The sequence below is a fragment of the Pongo abelii genome, chromosome 22 (assembly GCF_028885655.2).
Source record: "Pongo abelii isolate AG06213 chromosome 22, NHGRI_mPonAbe1-v2.0_pri, whole genome shotgun sequence".
Lineage (NCBI taxonomy): Eukaryota > Metazoa > Chordata > Mammalia > Primates > Hominidae > Pongo > Pongo abelii.
This window is the reverse complement of record NC_072007.2, coordinates 38,805,000-38,823,708: the sequence shown is the minus strand read 5'-3', so window position 1 is coordinate 38,823,708 and position 18,709 is coordinate 38,805,000. Positions and strand designations below refer to the sequence as shown.

The 18,709-nt window shown below is 37.6% G+C and overlaps 1 protein-coding gene across 7 annotated transcripts in view; it reads left to right on the top strand.

The window, feature by feature from the left end:
* The window catches only part of N6AMT1 (N-6 adenine-specific DNA methyltransferase 1), a 494,077-nt gene that overhangs the window by 262,438 nt on the left and 212,930 nt on the right, over positions 1–18,709 (top strand). The window lies entirely within an intron of this gene.

The following is an 18,709-nucleotide window of genomic DNA, read 5'->3' as shown; positions in this document are numbered from 1 at the left end:
GCAGATCATGAGGTCAAGAGATCAAAACTGTCCTGGCCAACATGGTGAAAGCCTGTCTCTACTAAAAATACAAAAATAAGCTGGGTGTGGTGGCATGTGCCTGTAGTCCCAGCTACCTGGGAGGCTGAGTCAGGAGAATCGCTTGCACACAGGAGGCGGAGGTTGCAGTGAGCCCCGATTACACCACTGCACTCTAGCATGGGTGGCAGAGTGAGACTCTGTCTCAAAAAAAAAAAAGAAAAGAGAGAAGAATCACATAGGCACAATAAAAAATGATAAAGGGAATATCACCACTGATCCCACAGAAATACAAACTACCATCAGAGAATACTATAAACACCTCTACACAAATAAACTAGAAAATCTAGAGGAAATGGATAAATTCCTGGACACATACACCCTCCAAGACTAAACCAGGAAGAAGTCAAATCCCTGAATAGACCAATAACAAGTTCTAAAATTGAGGCAGTAATTAATAGCCTACCAACCAAAAAAAGCCCAGGACCAGACGGATTCACAGCCAAATTCTACCAGAGGTTCAAAGAGGAGCTGGTACCATTCCTTCTGAAACTATTCCAAACAATAGAAAAAGCGGGACTCCTCCCTAACTCATTTTGTGAGACTGCATCATCCTGATACTAAAATCTGGCAGAGACACAACAAAAAAAGAAAATTTCAGGCCAGTATCCCTGATGAACATCGATGTGAAAATCCTCAATAAAATACTGGCGAACTGAATCCAGCAGCACATCAAAAAGCTTATCCACCACGATCAAGTTGGCTTCACCTCTGGGATGCAAAATTTGAATGTCCTCTCTCACCACTCCTATTCAACATAGTATTGGAAGTTCTGGCCAGGGCAGTCAGGCAAGAGAAAGAAATAAAGGGTATTCAAATAGCATGAGTGGAAGTCAAATTGTCTCTGCAGCTGACATGATTGTATATTTAGAAAATCGTGTCATCTCAGCCCAAAATCTCCTGGCATTAGAGTTTTAAGAGACATTTCCTTAGATTTACGAAGTCATATGGTGTTTATCTCAGATTACGGTTTGTGGGAACAATAGTTCCTTAATCTTCTATTGATTTGCATGCTATCCTTAGTCCTTAGCAACCCAAACCCAAATTAAAACCATATCACAGTAGGAACATCAATTATTGTTGACAATGGAGAAGAAAGGAAAGCACTGAATCAATAGTTCTTCTATTCAGTCCTTTTGTAATAAAAATGCAGTCTCTCCACACAATTTTTTTAAAGGACTCTGAAAGAAGGTATGTTAAAGAAGAGCAGAAATAAAATGAAGATTTTAATGGTAGCCAATGCCTAGAAAGGACTAAGAGCTCTTTTACTAGTTTATTTTAGTATCTTTGTGAGAAGTGCCAATGGGTGGTAAAATGAATGCTTCACAAATGTCAACTTTTACAGGACCATGAGATTTGGTGAAAGTAAATTCCATTTACAAAAAGGCAGTAAATTTGCTTTGGCTTTAATTTGTTATTTCAAAGGCTTTATGTCACCTTATGGTATTTACTTCATGTTCTCTTAAAGATATATTGCCAGAAAATAACTTCTCATAAGGCACAAAATTATATGAGCTGTTTCTAATTTTTGCAGACTCTTTGTTATAAACCAGTGTATTAGTTTGCTAGGGTTGCTGTAACAATAGTCATGTATCTTCTCCAAGCTCTGAATGCTAGGAGTTCAAAATCAAAATATTGACAGGATTGGTTCCTTCTGAGGGCTGCGAGGGAAGAATACACTCTAGGCTTCTCTCCTTGGCATGTAGATGGCCATCTTCTCCCTGTGTCTTCATATCATCTTCCCTCTGTACATGTCTGTGTCTAAACTTCCTCTTCTTATAAGTACACCAATCATATTAAGTTAAGGCCTACCCTAGTGACCTAATTTTAACTTCATAGCTTTTGTAAAGACCCTCTCTCCAAATACAGTCATACCGCTGAGGTACCAGGGGTTGGACTTTACATGAATTTTTTTAGTAGACACAATTCAGTTCATAACGACCAGTGTACATGGAATACCTCATCAAAAGTTAGTTTATTATTATATATAAACTTGAATGTTAATTTTCCACAGTCACACTAATAAGTGTAAAAAGTGATCATTAGTATTGAGTGAGCTGTGTGCCAATGTACTGTCAAAAAGTAAAAGTACCTTAGGATATGTGTTCATGTGTGCAAGGATGAGTTATAGGAGAGTGTTGTATAGGATCATTGACAGATTATAAATCTGTTTCTAATTGTTTTTTCAACAATATCAATTTACATAGTAATTTTTAAGAAGATGGAGATCAATCCAAAATATACAGTTAAATGAGGTTCACCTGTGATTCAACAATATTTTACTAGTGGACCTAGCTTTGCTTTAATAATCAATTCAAAATAAAATTTCCAAGTGTAGTTTTGACACAAATCTTTTATTTATAGTAGAGAATGATTTAGAAGTATAAAACACACTATGAACTATGTGTCAACATATAAGCCATTAATCAAAGATTAAGTGCACGGTAATTACAAGAAAATAGGCCAGAAAATTCCTTTTGTAAGTTCAAGCAAAAAACATGTTTGTTTTTGTGAATATACAGTTGTAAGTCATGAAAACCTGAACATTTTGCTTTGAAAAGTGAGGTCGCAGAGGAAGAAGCTATGAGAGATTTGAAATTCTTAAGTCACATTTCAAGGAGAAGTAATTTAAATCTGCTTATTGTACCACTCATATTATTAATTTTAAATTCTTATCCTAATTTTGATAGCTCTTGATTCTATTTGTCTTGTTATTCTTTTAATCTTTAAAACAGCCAGGGCTGGGCATGGTGGCTCACACCTGTAATCTCAGCCCTTTGGGAGTTCAAGGTAAGAGGATCACTTGTGCCCAGGGGTTTGAGACCAGCCTGGGCAACATAGTGAAACTCTATCTTTACAAACAGTACAAAATTAGCCAGGCTTGATGGCATATGCCTGTAGTCCCAGCTACTCAGGAGGGTATGGTGGGAGACCACCTGAGCCTAGGAAGTAGAGGCTGCAGTAAGCCATGATCATGCCACTGCACTCCAGCCTGGGTGATGGGAATGAGACTCTGTCTTAAAAAAAAAAAAAGGCAGTCAAGAATACCAAATACCAGAATATTAGAGATGAATCAAGCATTCTCATTTTGCTGTTTCCAGGAATAACTTACAATTTTAATTTACGACCTTTAGAAATATTATTTTGTCCAGGCACTGAACAAGGAAGTGCCATATCATGAGCTGCTAAGGTAGCAAGAATCAGTAGATTGTTTGGATTGTGAAGAGACAACTTTTATATGCATCTCTCCGTGCGGCAATGGCCAATGCTTTGTAGAGCTGAGAGAACTCGTAGTATTGTGACTAGAGGTGGCAGTCTGAGAGCTTACAGCAATGGTTGGCTGATTACCAGTAAGTACTTATGAGGTATGAAAGGGAAGCAGTGAGAGATTTGATACTGACACCATTAAGGGTCTTCAGTATGAAATCAGCACAAAACAACATATTCTTAGCATGTCATGCAAGGTCTTTCATTATTTGGTCCTTGTTTGCGTCTCCAGTCTCATTTTGCACTGTTCTCCCTGCGTCCCTCTACTCCAGCCCTGCCAGATGTGCTTCAGTTTCTCAATGCTAAACTGCTTCCCATCTTAGGGCTTTGGCACGGGCTGTGCCTCTGTGTGGAAGGTTCTTCTAGATCTTCAAATACATGTAACCTTCTTCAGCAAGGCTATTCCAGACCACCCAATTCAAATTAGCCACCAAGTCGCTCTCTGACCTATCACCTTGTTGTACTTCACTGTCTGGCTCCTATGTCTAAGTCTTATTTTTCTTGTTTATTTGTTTATTTTTTTCCCTTACCAACTAATTGTCTGTGGCCAGCTCTCTGGAGCCTAAGCTCTATCATAGCAAGACTTTATATACTTTGTATCACTGTACCTCAATGCCTTAAAAAAGTGCTTGGTACCTGATGGTTTCTTATTTAATATTGGTGAAGTAACTGAGCAAGAATGACAATTATTTTATTGCCTGCCACAATGATTAGATCCAATCCTGAGTGATGTGTTGAGTTTTTTGAGTTGGACAGAGAGAAACTGGAATCCATCCACAAATGAGAAACTAGAATAGCAAAGGGTATACAAATGGTACTTATAGGATAGGAACTGGCAATATTCAATCTGGAAAATATTTAAATGACTGGGAAATAGAAAAACAAAATTACAAAAACACAGTATCCAACTTGTTAAAAGAAGAATTTTGTGATAATTTTGAGCTTTCCTACAATGGCATAGGCTAGCATTTCAACACAGGAATTTTTCGTGTATCAGGGAAGTTTTAGAGAGAATTTTGCGGGTAATAGAATTTAAAAAACTACAGTTTCTTAAAAATCTAATATTTTATTAGAATAAGACTTTTCATAAAAATTCATAACTTTTCAAACAAGACTAATTTTTTTAAAAAAATTATCTTTAGCTAATACATTTAAGGCATGATTCATTCTCAGTACTGCTGGATAAAAGTCCATATTTCCAATAATTTTTTTATTGTTTCAATGGCAAGACTTCTTGTCATATCTGATGAAAATTGCCATTGTTTTTCAAAATCTCATGATGTGATTAGCGAAGAACCTCTCCCCAAAGCAGAAGAGTTAGTTCTACATTTCCTTGTTGCTTATATTATTAGCACTGTCTTCAGCCTTGAAAAATCTTTTAAAGCTACTTTTCGAGGATTAGAGAAATTATGTCTAGACAATTTGATCTGTAAGCTGAAAGTGATCAGTGACTGAAGCTTCCACTGTCAACCCCTGTTTATTACAAAACGTTCCCTCTGGAGACCCCATGTACTAAACATGACAAGTGGCACTTGATATATGGACCTAGTGAAGTTGCCATTATTTGTACTTTAAATATTAGTTATGATTATTTTTTTCTTCTTGTTATAAAAATCAACATAACTTTTGACTTGTTTTCATACCTCAGTGGGCTATCTTAGACTTCCTGTGATTTATCTACCCCACTCTGGAGATCACTGCACTAGTTCCTATATAACATATAGCATTAAAAATATAAAAGCAATCGTTAAGCCTTTCCATTTTGAACCTAATTATAATGCATTAACGAATAAAATTCTAGCCTTGTGGAAGGCAGACAAACATGGCATTCCATACCATGTGGACTGTGGTTCTAGTGATTTCACTTTGGGTTTTCCAGTACAAGATTTAAACAAGGGACCAAAGAAAGGTGCCCCTCCTCCTGGTTTTGAAATAACCGGAAGGGAAATAAAATCTACACTTTTTATTTTTATTTTTTTGGCAAGAATTTATTGTAATGAGCAGAATCTGAAAGCTCAGTTCATTCCTGACTTTTTGGTCCTCATGCTGGTGTGCTTATGACTCCAGCTTTGTGACTCAACATTCCTCTCTGCTGGTCCTGTGGTCTAATCTCATTCTTGGAGGTGGGGGTTTGTGGGGAAGAGACAGAGAGAGAGAGAGAGAGGCAAAGACAGAGAGACAGAGAGAGGAAAAGAAGAAGGAAGAGAAGGAAGAGGAGGAGGGGGAAAGAGGGAAGGAGGGAGGAAAGGAAATGGGAAAGAGAGAGACGACCCTAGTAAAACCCCAAAGAATGTATTTCTTTCTTATTGCTTTCTTCCTTCCAGCATCTTACTCCCTGCCTCTTCCTGCTTCATTCAGGGTCATGAACTACAGATCTTTCTAAGAATCATTTGAATGCAGTGGGAAATTAAATTCTTCCCTTATTTGCAGACAAATAAGAGAGTCAGTTTTATTAATAAATGAGGAAAGAGAGAAGCCACCCATATCGCCCTTGTACCTCACCATGCTGGAACATTCCTACTCTGCAGTTAAGAAATTCTGTCCCTGTAGACAAGAAGAGGCATTCTGAACCATGCATTACAGAGAAATGTTCAGAGATTAGGAAGGGGTTATGGAATTTTATATAGAGTAGGAAAAGGCCTCACTGAAAAAGCAATGCTTACAAGATGGAAAAATATCACTCAATGCTCTGAAGGGTTTTGAAACTCAAGAGAACCACTTTTGTGCTGTCCTTAGAGGCTGCTGTGTTAGCGAATTCTCTAGGTGAGCCTGTGCCATGTGCCATGTGGAGGCATTTGTGCTACTTCCGATAACAAACTTCTTGGATAGGATTTGAGTCAGATGTCATCTATTAAATTCCATATTCTAGTGGTTCATATGTCAGCAAGCTGTCACTGTAATCTAATTTATATAAGGACTTTTTCTTCCAAAAAATATCATTTAGTTTTACAAATTGCCTACCATGTTTTTCTTAATAGCCATAGAGCCCAAGAAAATGGCGAAGTCTCAAGTTGAAATCTTGGCTTTGGCTTACACTATTTGATCATATTTTTCACTCTGAAAACTTCTGGAAAGCTTTTTATTTCAAAGTTTTGTTAAATTGCAAAATGTCTGATGGACAGGTTTCAATATATATTTTTTTAATGTATGAAAACCAGTAGAGTGAATTATAAAAAGTAATCCTAACTAACATTATGCTCCATAGTGAAGAGTTGAAGAAAAATTTAAAAGCATTACCGTAGAAACTTAAAAAAAAACCCACCAGATTATAAGAATATCAGTCTAGTGTAAAGGATATATATGTTCACAGATAAGAATAGACATCTTAGGTAGTTCTAATTTTGTAAACTATATATAATTAATCTTTTCTCAGTCAATTATCTACCATGGTTAGAAAGTTTTGTATATTGCACCATGATTATAAATTCAATTCCTGGATGGAGATGGGGGAAAAAAAGAGAGGGAAAGGAATTATAAACTTTATTCAAATTGACATGCATTGCTGCAATAGGGCCTCATAATGTGTATGCAAGAGACAGGCATTGGTTTGTTGGTGCTTCTAGAAAATATTCCCACAGTGAAGAAAACATAGCACTGCACTTGACCCCTGGGAGAAAGTCATGGGTATCTTTTTCCCTGAAGAAAGTGCACTTTTATAATGATGCTTTACAATGGAAATATAAGTCCTAGTCAGCAAGCTTCATCAGTGTAGGAGTACTGCAACTTAGATTTGAGGACATTGCTTACATGTTTAACTCCATTTCTTTTTTTTTCTTTTAAAACACTTAAGGTCTTTATTTAATACAAATGCTATCTTGGAAATGTGACACATTAAGCTAAATGACTTGGCCTGACTCTTTTTAGTGAATTAATTATATTGTTAGATAGGTCCTGGGGACATAGAATACGTAAGTTTTGGTTAAGGGCAAAAAAAAAAGAATATGCAGAAAGAAAGGAGAGAAGGCTACCATAATAGTGAGGATCCTGAGAAGACAAGGCGAATACTTTTGCTGGTGGGTAATTTGAAAAAGTTATTTAATCTCTCTATACCATGGTTTCCCCATCTATAGTGTGGGAATTCTGATGGTATCCTATTTTATTTTATTTAATTAATTTTTCTCTTTGAACTTCGAAAAGTTTCTTTATTTTGACCAAGCTTTTTTGCTGCTGGCTAAAATGAGTGCAAGCTATGTGCAGTCACAGTTACATTATGGAGGGAGGTATCAGCAAATATAGAAGTTCTTGATTCCAGAGTCAAAATTTGCTGGAAGTCACCCCGATCATGTGTACCACTTCAGGTCCACCAGTATAGAAGCCACTCTGTGGTTTCTGTGCTATATATACATACAGATACATATTTATGTACAGTCACATAGCTTGCACTCATTTTATATAATATATATATTTAGGTATCTATCTGTAGATCGATCAATCTATCTATCTATCTATCTATCTATCTATCTATCTATCTATCTATCTATCACATTTCTTCATCCACTTGTTAATTGATGGGCATTTGGGCTAGTTCCATATTTTTGCAGCTGTGAATTGTGCTGCTATGAACATGTGTGTGCAAGTATCTTTTTTGTATAATGACTTATTTTCCTCCAGGTAGATACCCAGGAGTGGTATTGCTGGGTCAAATGGTAGATCTACTTTTAGTTCTTTAAGGCATCTCCACACTGTTTTCCATAATGGTTGTACAAGTTTACATTCCCACCAATAGTGTAAAAGTGTTCCCTTTTCACCACATCTGTACCAACATCTATTATTTCTTATTTTTTTTTTATTGTGGCCATTCTTGCAGGAGTGAGGTGGTATCGTATTGTAGTTTTGATTTGCATTTCCCTGATAATTAGTGATATTGAACACTTTTAATATGTTTCTTGGCCATTAGTATATCTTCTTTTAAGAATTGTCTATTTATGTTCTTAGCCCACTTTTTGATAGGATTTTTTTTTTTCTGATTTGTTTGAGTTCCTTGTAGATTCTGGATATTAGTCTTTTGTCAGATGTATAGATTGAGAAGATTTTCTCCCACTCTGGGGTAAGCCAATGTCCAGAAGGGTTTCTCCAATGTTATCTTCTAGAATTTTTATGGTTTCAGGTCTCAGATTTGTCTTTGATCCATCTTGAGTTGATTTTTGTATAAGGTGAGAGATGAGGATCCAGTTTCAGTCGTCTGTATGTGACTTGCCAATTATCCCAGCACCATTTGTTGAATAGGGTGTCACTTCCCTACTTTATGATTTTGTTTGCTTTGTTGAAGATCAATTGATGTAAGTATTTGGCTTTATTTATGGGTTCTCTATTCTGTTTCATCAGTCTATATGTCAGTTTTTATATTGGTACCTTTCTGTTTTGGTGACTATGGCCTTACAGTATAGTTTGAAGTCAGATAATGTGATGCCTCCAGATTTGTTCTTTTTGCTTAGTCTTGCTTTGGCTATTTGGGCTCTTTTTTGTTTCCATATGAATTTTAAGATTTTTTTCTAGTTCTGTGAAGAATGATAGTAATATTTGAACAGGAATTGCATTAAATGTGTAGATCGCTTTTGGCAGTATGGTCATTTTCACAATATTGATTCTACCCATCTATGAGCATGGGATATGTTTCTATATGTTTGTGTCATCTATGATGTCTTTCAGCAGTTTTGTAGTTTTCCTTGTAGACGTCTTTCACTTCCTTGATTAAGTATATTCCCAAGTATTTTATTTTTTATTTTTGCAGCTATTGTAAAAGGGGTTGAGTTCTTAATTTGATTCTCAGCTTGGTTGCTGTTGGCATATAGAAGAGCTACTAATTTGTGTACTTTAATTTTGCATATGAAAACTTTGCTGAATTCTTTTATTAGTTCTGGGAGCTTCCTGGAGGGGTTTTTAGGGGTTTCTAGGTAAACAATCATCATCAGCAAACAGTGACAGGTTGACTTCCTTTTTACCTTTTTGGAAGCCCTTTCTTTCTTTCTCTTGTCCGATTATTCTGGCTAGGACTTCTGGTGCTGTGTTGAATAGAAGTGGTGAAAGTTGGCATCCTTGCCTTGTTCCAGTTCTCAACTTTCAACTTTTTCCCATTCAGTGTAATGTTGGCTGTGGGTTTGTCATAGATGGCATTTATTACCTTAAGGTATGTCCCTTGTATGCCGATCTTGCTGAAAGTTCGGCATACAAGGGACTTTCAGCCTTGTATGAAAGTATGAAAGGACTGAAGGGACTTTCAGCCTTGTATGAAAGTATGAAAGGACTGAAGGGACTTTCAGCCTTGTATGAAAGTATGAAAGGACTGAAGGGACTTTCAGCCTTGTATGAAAGGATTTTGTCAAATGCTTTTTTTGCATCTATTGACATGATCATGTGATTTTTGTTTTAAATTCTGTTTGTGTGGTATATAACATATATTGACTTGCAGATGTTAAACTATTCCTGCATTCCTGCTATGAAACCCATTTGATCATGGTGGATTATCTTTTTGATATGCTATTGGATCTGGCTAGCTAGATTTTTTTTTTGAGGATTTTTGCATCTATGTTCATCAGGGATATTGGTCTGTAGTTTCCTTTTCTTGTTATGCCCTTTCCTGGTTTTGGTATTAGGGTGATACTGGCTTCATAGCATGATTTAGGGAGGATCCCTCTATCACTGTCTTTTGGAATAGTGTCAATAAGATTGGTACCAATTCTTCTTTGAATGTCTGATAGAATTTAGCTGTGAATTCGTCTGTCCTGAAATTTTTTTGTTGGTAACTTTTTTTTTTTTTTTTTGAGATGGTGTCTCTCTCTGTCACCCAGACTGGAGTGCAGTGGCACAATCTTCACTCACGGCAACCTCTGCTTCCCTCCTGGGTTCAAGCGATTCCCCTTCGCCAGCCTTCTGAATAGCTGGGACTACAGGTGCCCACCACCATGCACAGCTAATTTTTGTATTTTTAGTAGAGATGAGGTTTTGCCGTGTTGGCCAGGGTGGTCTTGAACTCCTGACCTCAAGTGATCCGTCTGCCTCGGCCTCCCAAAGTGCTGGGATTACAGGTGTGAGCTGCTCCTGGGATTACAGGTGCAAGCTGCTCCCATTTAAAATGATAATTTTAAATTACCGTTTCAATCTTGCTGCTTGTTGTTGGTCTGTTCAGAGTCTCTATTTATTTTTGGTTCACTCTTGGATGGTTGTATATTTCTAGGAATTTATCTATCTCCTCTAGATTTTCTAGTTTATGCATGTAAAGACGTCCATAGTAGTCTTGAATGATCTTTTGTATTTCTGTGGTATCAGTTGTAATATCGGTTGCAGTATCCAAGAGGTTTTGATAGGTTATGTCACTACTATCATTTGGTTCAAAGAATATTTTAAATTCTACCTTGATTTCATCGTTGACCCAATGATCATTCAGGAACAGGTTATTTAATTTCCATGTATTTGCATGATTTTGAGAGTTCCTTTTGGAGTTGATTTCCAATTTTATTCCACTTTGGTCTGAGAGAATACTTGCTGTAGTTTTGATTTTCTTAAATTTGTTGAGATTTGTTTTGTGGCCTATCATATGGTCTGTCTTGGGGAATGTTCCATATACTGATGGATAAATGTAAATTCTGCAGTTGTTGGGTAGAATGTTCTGTAAATATCTGTTAAATCCATTTTTGTTGTAGGGTATAGTTTAAATTCATTGTTTCTTTTTTGAACTTCCATCTTGATGACCTGTCTAGTGCTGTCAGTGGAGTATTAAAGTCCCACACTATTTTTGTGTGGCTGCCTATCTCATTTCTTAGGCCTAGTAGTAATTGTTTATAACTTTGGGAGCTCCAGTGTTAGGTGCATATATATTTAGAATTGTGATATTTTTCTGCTGGACTAGTCTGTTTATCATTACGTAATGTCTCTCTTTGTCTTTTTTAACTGCTGTCGCTTTAAAGTTTGTTTTGCCTGATACAAGAATAGCTACTTCTGCTCTCTTTTGGTGTCCATTTGCATGGAATATTTTTTTCTATCCCTTTACCTTAAGTTTGTGTGAGTCCTTATGTGTCAGGTGAGTCTCTTGATGACACTTTGTTGGTGAATCCTTATCCATTCTGCCATTCTGCATCTTTTAAATGAAGCATTTAGGCCATTTACATTCAGCATTAGTATTAAGATGCGACATACTATTCTAATTATCATGTTATTTCTTGCCTGAATATCTAATTTTTTTCATTGTATTGTTGTTTTATAGGTCCTGTGAAATTTTTGCTTTTGGGAGGTTCTATTTTGGTGTATGTCAAGGATTCGTTTCAAGATTTAGAGCTCTTTTTAGCAGTTCTTATAGTGCTGGCTTGGTAGTGGCAAATTTTCTCAGCATTTGTTTGTCTGAAAAAGACTATCTTTCCTTCATTTACAAAATTCAGTTTTTCTGGATACAGAATTCTTGGCTAATAATTGTTTTGTTTAAGGAAGCTAAAAATAGAACCCCAATGCCTTCTAGCCTGTAGAGTTTCTGCTGTGAAATCTGCTGTTAATCAGACAGGGTTTTCTTTGTAGGTTATCTGATGCTTTTGCCTCACAGCTCTTAAGATTCTTTCCTTTGTCTTGACTGTAAATAACCTGATGACCATGTGCTTAGGTGATGGTCTCTTTGTGATGAATTTCCCAGGTGTTCTTTGAGCTTTTTGTATTTGGATGTGTAGATCGCCAGTAAGGCTGGGGAAGTTTTCCTGGATGATTCCTTCAAATATGTTTTCCACACCTTCAGATTTCTCTTCTTCCTCAGGAACACCAATTATTCTTAGTTTTGGTCATTTAGCATAATCTGAAACTTCTTTGTTCTTTAAAAAAAATTTTTTGTCTTTGTCAGATTGAGTTAATTCAAAAGCCCGGTCTTTGAGCTCTGAAATTCTTTCTTCTGCTTGTTCTATTCTATTGCTGAGACTTTCCAGTGCATTTTACATTTCTCTAAGTGTGTCCTTGATTTCCAGAAGTTGTGACTGTTTTTTATTTACGCTATCTGTTTCACTGGAGATTTTTCCATTCATATCCTATATCATATTTTTTTTCTTTAAGTTGGACTTCACCTTTCTCTGGTGCCTCCTTGATTGGCTTAATAGTCAACCTTCTGTTTTTTTTTTTTTTTCTGGCAATTCAGAGGTTCCTTCTTGGTTTAGATCCATTGCTGGTGAGCTAGTGTGATCTTTTGGGGGTGTTAAAGAACCTGTTTTGTTGTGTTACCAGAACTGTTTTTCTGGTTCCTTCTCATTTGAGTAGACTATGTCAGAGTGAAGATTTGGGACTCAAGGGCTGCAGCTCAGTTTCTTTTTCCCATGGGGTGCTCCCTTGATGTGGTGCTCTCCTCTTTCCCCTAGGGGTGGGCTTCCTGAGAACTGAACTGCAGTGATTGTTGTTTCTTTTTTGGATCTAACCACCCAGAAGAGCTACTGTGCTCCGAGCTGGTACTGGGGAGTATTGGCAAAGAGTCCTGTGATGTGATCCATCTTCAGGTCTCCTAGTCATGGATACTAGCTTCTGCTCCCATGGAGGTAGCAGGGGAGTGAAGTGGACCCTGTGAGGATTCTTGGTTGTATTTTTGTTACGTGTGCTGGTTTTGGGTTGGTTGGCCTCCAGCCAGGAGGTGATGCTTTCAAGAGTGCATCAGCTGTGGTAGTAGAGGAAGGAACAAGTGGTGGGTGGGGCCATAGAGCTCCCAAGAGATTATGTCCTTTGTCTTTGATGACCAGAGTGGGTAGGGAAGACTTTCAGGTGGGAGCAGGTTTAGGCATTTCTGAGCTCAGACTCTCCTTGGGCAGGGCTTGCTGTGGCTGCTGTGAGGGATGGGGGTGTGGTTTTCAGGCCAATGGAATTATGTTTCCCAGGGGATGATGGCTGCCTCTGTTGAGTCGCCCAGGTTATCACTGAAGTGGGGGAAAGCTGGCAGCCACAGGCCTCACCCAGCTCCCATGCAGCCCATAGCCCAAAAGGCCGGTGTCACTCCCACTGTGCCCTGCCAATAGCATTGAATTTATTTCCAGGCAGCCTGCGAGCATGGCTGAGAACTTACTCAAGGCTACAAGCCTCCCAGCTGAGAAAGCAAGCCAACTCACAGTTCCTCAGCTGTCTCACAGAGCCTGCAATAGCCATCCACCTCCTTCAAAGGGTCTGTGGATTCTCTTGGGTTTCCTGGTATGTCCTTCAGTAGTTCTTGGAGCAAAAGTTCATGAAGTGGGTCTCCATATGCTGCTCTGTCCATCTGAGTGGGAGCTGCAATTTAGTCCTACCTCCTATCAGCCATTTTTTCCGGTATCCCATTTCTATTTTTTTTGAAGTTGAAAATGTATTAGCCTTGAAGCTAATAGGAGTTTTTAGTTTACTTGAATATACAAATTGAAAAACGCAATTGATACCCTAAAGTGAAAATTTTAAAATTGGAGAATGAAAACATATTATTAAACTGACTTGGGTTTTGGTTGAAAGTGTCTCCTTGCTTTTTCAGCCCTGAAAGACAGTCAGTTTGTATCTCCAGACCTGTTCTTTCATGTCAGTGTTCCATATTTTCAATTTAATACTAGATATTTTCATTTCAACATTCTGCCTTATTTTCAAATTCAGTGTGACTACAACTGAACTTAACATATCCCTCCAAATGGTCCTGCAGCTCAAGTCTTGGATTTCCTCAATATCGTCAACATAATTTTGTTTGTTTGGGGTTGAAAACATGGGGCAAAGTTGTTCAAAATTGTTAAGTCATTTGTGAAAATACTATGTAAATTATCAAGGTCTGTACAGATGCAAACTGTTAATATTTTTGTATCAGTCCCTCTTGCATCTTCTATATAAAATCATGCTAATCTAATTTTCAATGTTTGCAGTATTTCTTCCTCTCTTTTCATCTCCATAATCTTAATTTAAACCTTTATTATCCCATGGTCTATATTCTGTAATAGTTTCGTTTACTTATTCGTTCATTTATTTCAAGCTGTGTATTGAGCAACTTCTCAATGTGCCAGGTAATATGCATAGTGGTTATGGTAGTAAATAAGACAGAAAGAGCTTCTGCCTCCCTGAAGTTTACAGTTTAATCGCAAAGGCAGACAAAGAAGAAAAAAGTAAGTTTAAACCTGTTGGCTAGAGTGAAAGAGTAGAGTCATATATTTGCATGGATTGGGTGAACATAACCTAATCTTGGATGTCAGGAAACCTAGTTGATCTCTTCTCTGCCTGCAATGATGACACCAGTTTTCCTCAGACAACATTTTATTTATTTATTTATTGATGTATGTATTATTTAATAATTATTTTTTTGAGATGGAGTCTCGCTGTATTGCCCAGGCTGGAGTGCAATGGCACGATATTGGCCCACTGCAACCTCTGACTCTCAGGTTCACGCAAGTCTCTTGCCTCAGCTTCCCAAGTAGCTGGGACTACAGGTGCACGCCACCATGGCTGGCTAATTTTTTGTATTTTAGTAGAGACAGGGTTGCACCGTGTTGCCCAGGCTGGTCACGAACTCCTGAGCTCAGGCAATGCACCCGCTTCGGCCTCCAAAAGTTCTAGGATTACAGGCATGAACCACTGCACCCGGCCCTCAAACAATGTTTTTACCATATCATTCATATTAAAAATTGACTAAGTCTCCACCCGTAATTCAATCTGAATACCTCTTGCAAGCCTCCATAATCTCTCCTCATCCTACTCATTGATATATGTTACTTTGGTCACTGAATTCTGGTCAGAATTTCTTGCTGTTCAATAAATATGTTATACTTTCCCCAGTAAAAATTTCACTTTAGCAAGTTGGCCAAAAATAATTTATTTCAAAGAGAAAATCAGTAATAGGTTAAGATAGCAGTTTCTTTGTCCAAATATCATAGATATTTTAATGGTACATAATTATCATAATTTTGCTTCTTTCATCTTTGCCTGCCTTTGCCATTAAACTGTAAACTTTATTGAGGCAGAAGCCTTTTCTGTCTTATTTATCACTGTAACCACCGTGCGTATTGCCTGGCACATTGAGACGTTGCTCAATGTGTAGCTTGAAATAAATGAATGAATAAATAAATGAAACTATTACTGAATACAGACCATGAGATAATAAAAATGCCTCCATTTAGGACATTATCAGCTTTGTCTTTTACCTGAACACAGTTTTTTCCCATTTTTTTAATGCTTCTACCAAGTTTATTTGTGTAGTTTATCCTGCCTTCTTTGTTACCCCAAAGTTATTTTCTACTGAAGAGTAATAATCGGAGTGAGATGACCAGCCAGAGGAGTCAGGAGATGCCTGTTGCAGGGCAACAGAGTCACACATATTTGGCTTCTTTATGGAGCTCATGGGCAAACATAATTTGGATGGGTCTCCATGTACAACACTGTTTTAGTTGTAATGATATATTCTGGAGAACAATACGATTTTGGTAACTTAGAGAACTACCTTTTAAGGCTCCCTGGCATTTTTGTTTTGTTTTTTTTTTCCCCATTTTTAGAAGTCCTGCCCAAAATGAATTTTGAGTGCTTGGGGCTTGGATTGCCAGCCGTATTACAGTACTATCTCTGTATACTGTTACGACTCAAAATTTGTCTTTGATTTGTGAATTTTTGGATATTCCAACTGGTACTTCCAACACTACTTTCTCAGGTCTGCAGTTTCTCTTTTTATTATCCTGCAACAGGTTGTGTGAGTGTATATGTGTGTGTGTGTGTGTTGTTATGAAAATTTTACTTTAACATGTTGGCCAAAAATAATTTACTGTACTGAGAAAGTCACTAACAGGTCAAGAAAGCATTGTTTTTGTCCAAATGTCATGGATACCTTCAATAGAACATAATTGTTATAATTTTATTGTTGCTGTAGTTTGACATTGAAATAGAAACATCCTAGTTATGGCACCTACTAATAAAGTATATTAAATTTTTCAATCAAAACTGGCCTTAAAATGAACACTTTCTATACCTGATATACACATATACATACATAAACACACAATACATGGATTAACTCACACAGATACACATATTTACTCACACAGATTTACTCACACAGATATACATATTTACATTCAATGTGTTTACATATCTGTATATATATTAAAATATTTAAGCATGAGGAAATTTGGATTGGCCATTCAGGAAGATGGAAAAATATGGTTTTCATATTGAACAAAAGCTTCCATATGGATTCAGTCATGTTTAAAGAGCTAAAAAACTGACTTAGTTAAAAAAAATCACAACTTGCCATGGCCTTTATTCTTAATTTAGAACAAGTGCTTTTGACATATTTGAAGACATTTGACTTAAAAATAGCCAAGTTGAAAGTATTTAAGAGTGACACATGAGTGCCATTCTCCGCTGCACTCTCTATGTGTTGCAGGCATCCATTTCTTTGACTTCAAAGAGAGTTCTTCAGAACGAAACCACTACACAGAGGAACAATCTGTTCTTCTTCCGCTTTCAATATATTTGAAACTCAGCATTAATATCTGTGTGCAGTTGAACTCAGTGAAGTCTTGGGTCTGTCAAAACAACCAGCATTCTAATACATGCCAATGGAGTTCCTTTGCAAAGCTTCTGGTTCCCAAATGGGAATTCTGCCTTGGCTGTGTGGAGGTGCTATGAGCAAGAGCAGACCAAGGCCTGAATGTTTGAAATTATGCGTGCTTTTTGTTGACATAAGTGCATCCACATGTGGATCAATCCTACATGATACATGCCTAAAATCAGGAGGAAAACAATATTCAAGGACGGGGTCAGTGCAGATTTAGGACAATCCTGTCTCCTTAAGGTAGTTACATGCACGGACCTGTACAAGAAAAATTCATGCTCAAGAACAATTGTCTGTGGCACAACATGGTCCCAATGCATCAAAGAAGACTTCAACTCTGACCACTCCACTGTATTACCAAAGCAGGAAAGAGGGCAAAGACATTTTAGTAAGATCTGTGCCAAGCTAAAAAGCAAATGGTGTGAGGCTTTGGAGAGGCAGAGTGGTATGTGGAGTGCAAGCTTTGACAATAGAGACACTGGGGTTTGCACCCTGAAAATATTCTTTACCATATGGTCTCAGGTTAAGTCATTACAACTTACAGAACTTCTATTTTCTCATCTGCAAAATGAGGAGAATTGCTGAGCAGTTTGTACAGTAGGTCATTTACTGGTCAACGTGGAATAAAATAGACATTTCTATCTTCACCCACTCTAGACATTTGCTGAATGAAAAGTCAAAGTTGTTACTCATCTGGAAAGTTCCCATCTGTCTTTCTCATATAGGGAATGGTACAAACTACTCCTGTGACAGGCAGAAATTTGAAGGGCCCTCTTTTCTTTTTTTTATTATACTTTAAGTTCTAGGGTACATGTGCACAATGTGCAGGTTTGATACATAGGTATACATGTGCCGTGTTGGTTTGCTGCACCTATCAACTCATCATTTACATTAGGTATTTCTCCTAATGCTATCCCTCCTCCAGCCCCTCACTCCCTGAGAGGCCCTGGTGTGTGATGTTCCCCACCTTAAAGGGCCCTCTTTTAAAGGAAAAAGACAAAATCCAGTTCTATATGAAGCAGGGTAGACTGAGGGTCTAAACACCGATTCTGATCTCAGATCTTGCACCAAAACATTGTGTGACAATGAGGAGCCTCAATTTTCTCATCAGAAAGTAGGGATTGAACCAGGGTGACTTGTATGATCTTCCAGCCACAGAATCCTTTAATTCTAAGGACTGTGTTCACCTCTCCCTATAGCAGTTGGCCTGCCTGAACCAGATGAGTACGCAGAGCTTGCTGCATTCAAGAGTTCAGGCAGGCCACCTGCGTGGCTCGCCACCAACTTCTGGGTAGACATGCACCTTGGAATCAACCAGGTAGGAACCAGAGCCCTGTCATAAAGACAATTGAAGACAACACTGCTGTCACCCCATATATGAGCTGAGAGTGAAAGTTCATTTATTGCAAGGCAGACTCCAACTGAGCTGCTGAAAATAAACACATTGTGGGAGTGATGTGGCAGGATGAGCTCCTTCAGAAAACTACCCAGGAAAAGAAAACCTTCTTGGGATTGTAGTCATATAAGAATTAAGAAGGAAATGCAAAAACAGTATTCTAGAGCATTCAAAGGTTTTATATTACTTTCCCCTTGCAACCTAAAACATACACAAACACACACACACATATATATATATCCTCAGTAAAATAATACTGTGGAAGAGTTAAACTCTCTCTCTAGAGAGAGAGTTTGTATCTATCTATCTATATATATCCTCAGTAAAATAATATTGTGGAAGAGTTAAACTGTATGGGCTGCCTCCTGGAAAGCAATATTGTCACTTGCTAAATGTCACTAAGGGATTGCCTATGAATTCACTATGTCACCATAGAATAAGAAAAGGGGGGCTCTATGGGCAATGCCTGAAAA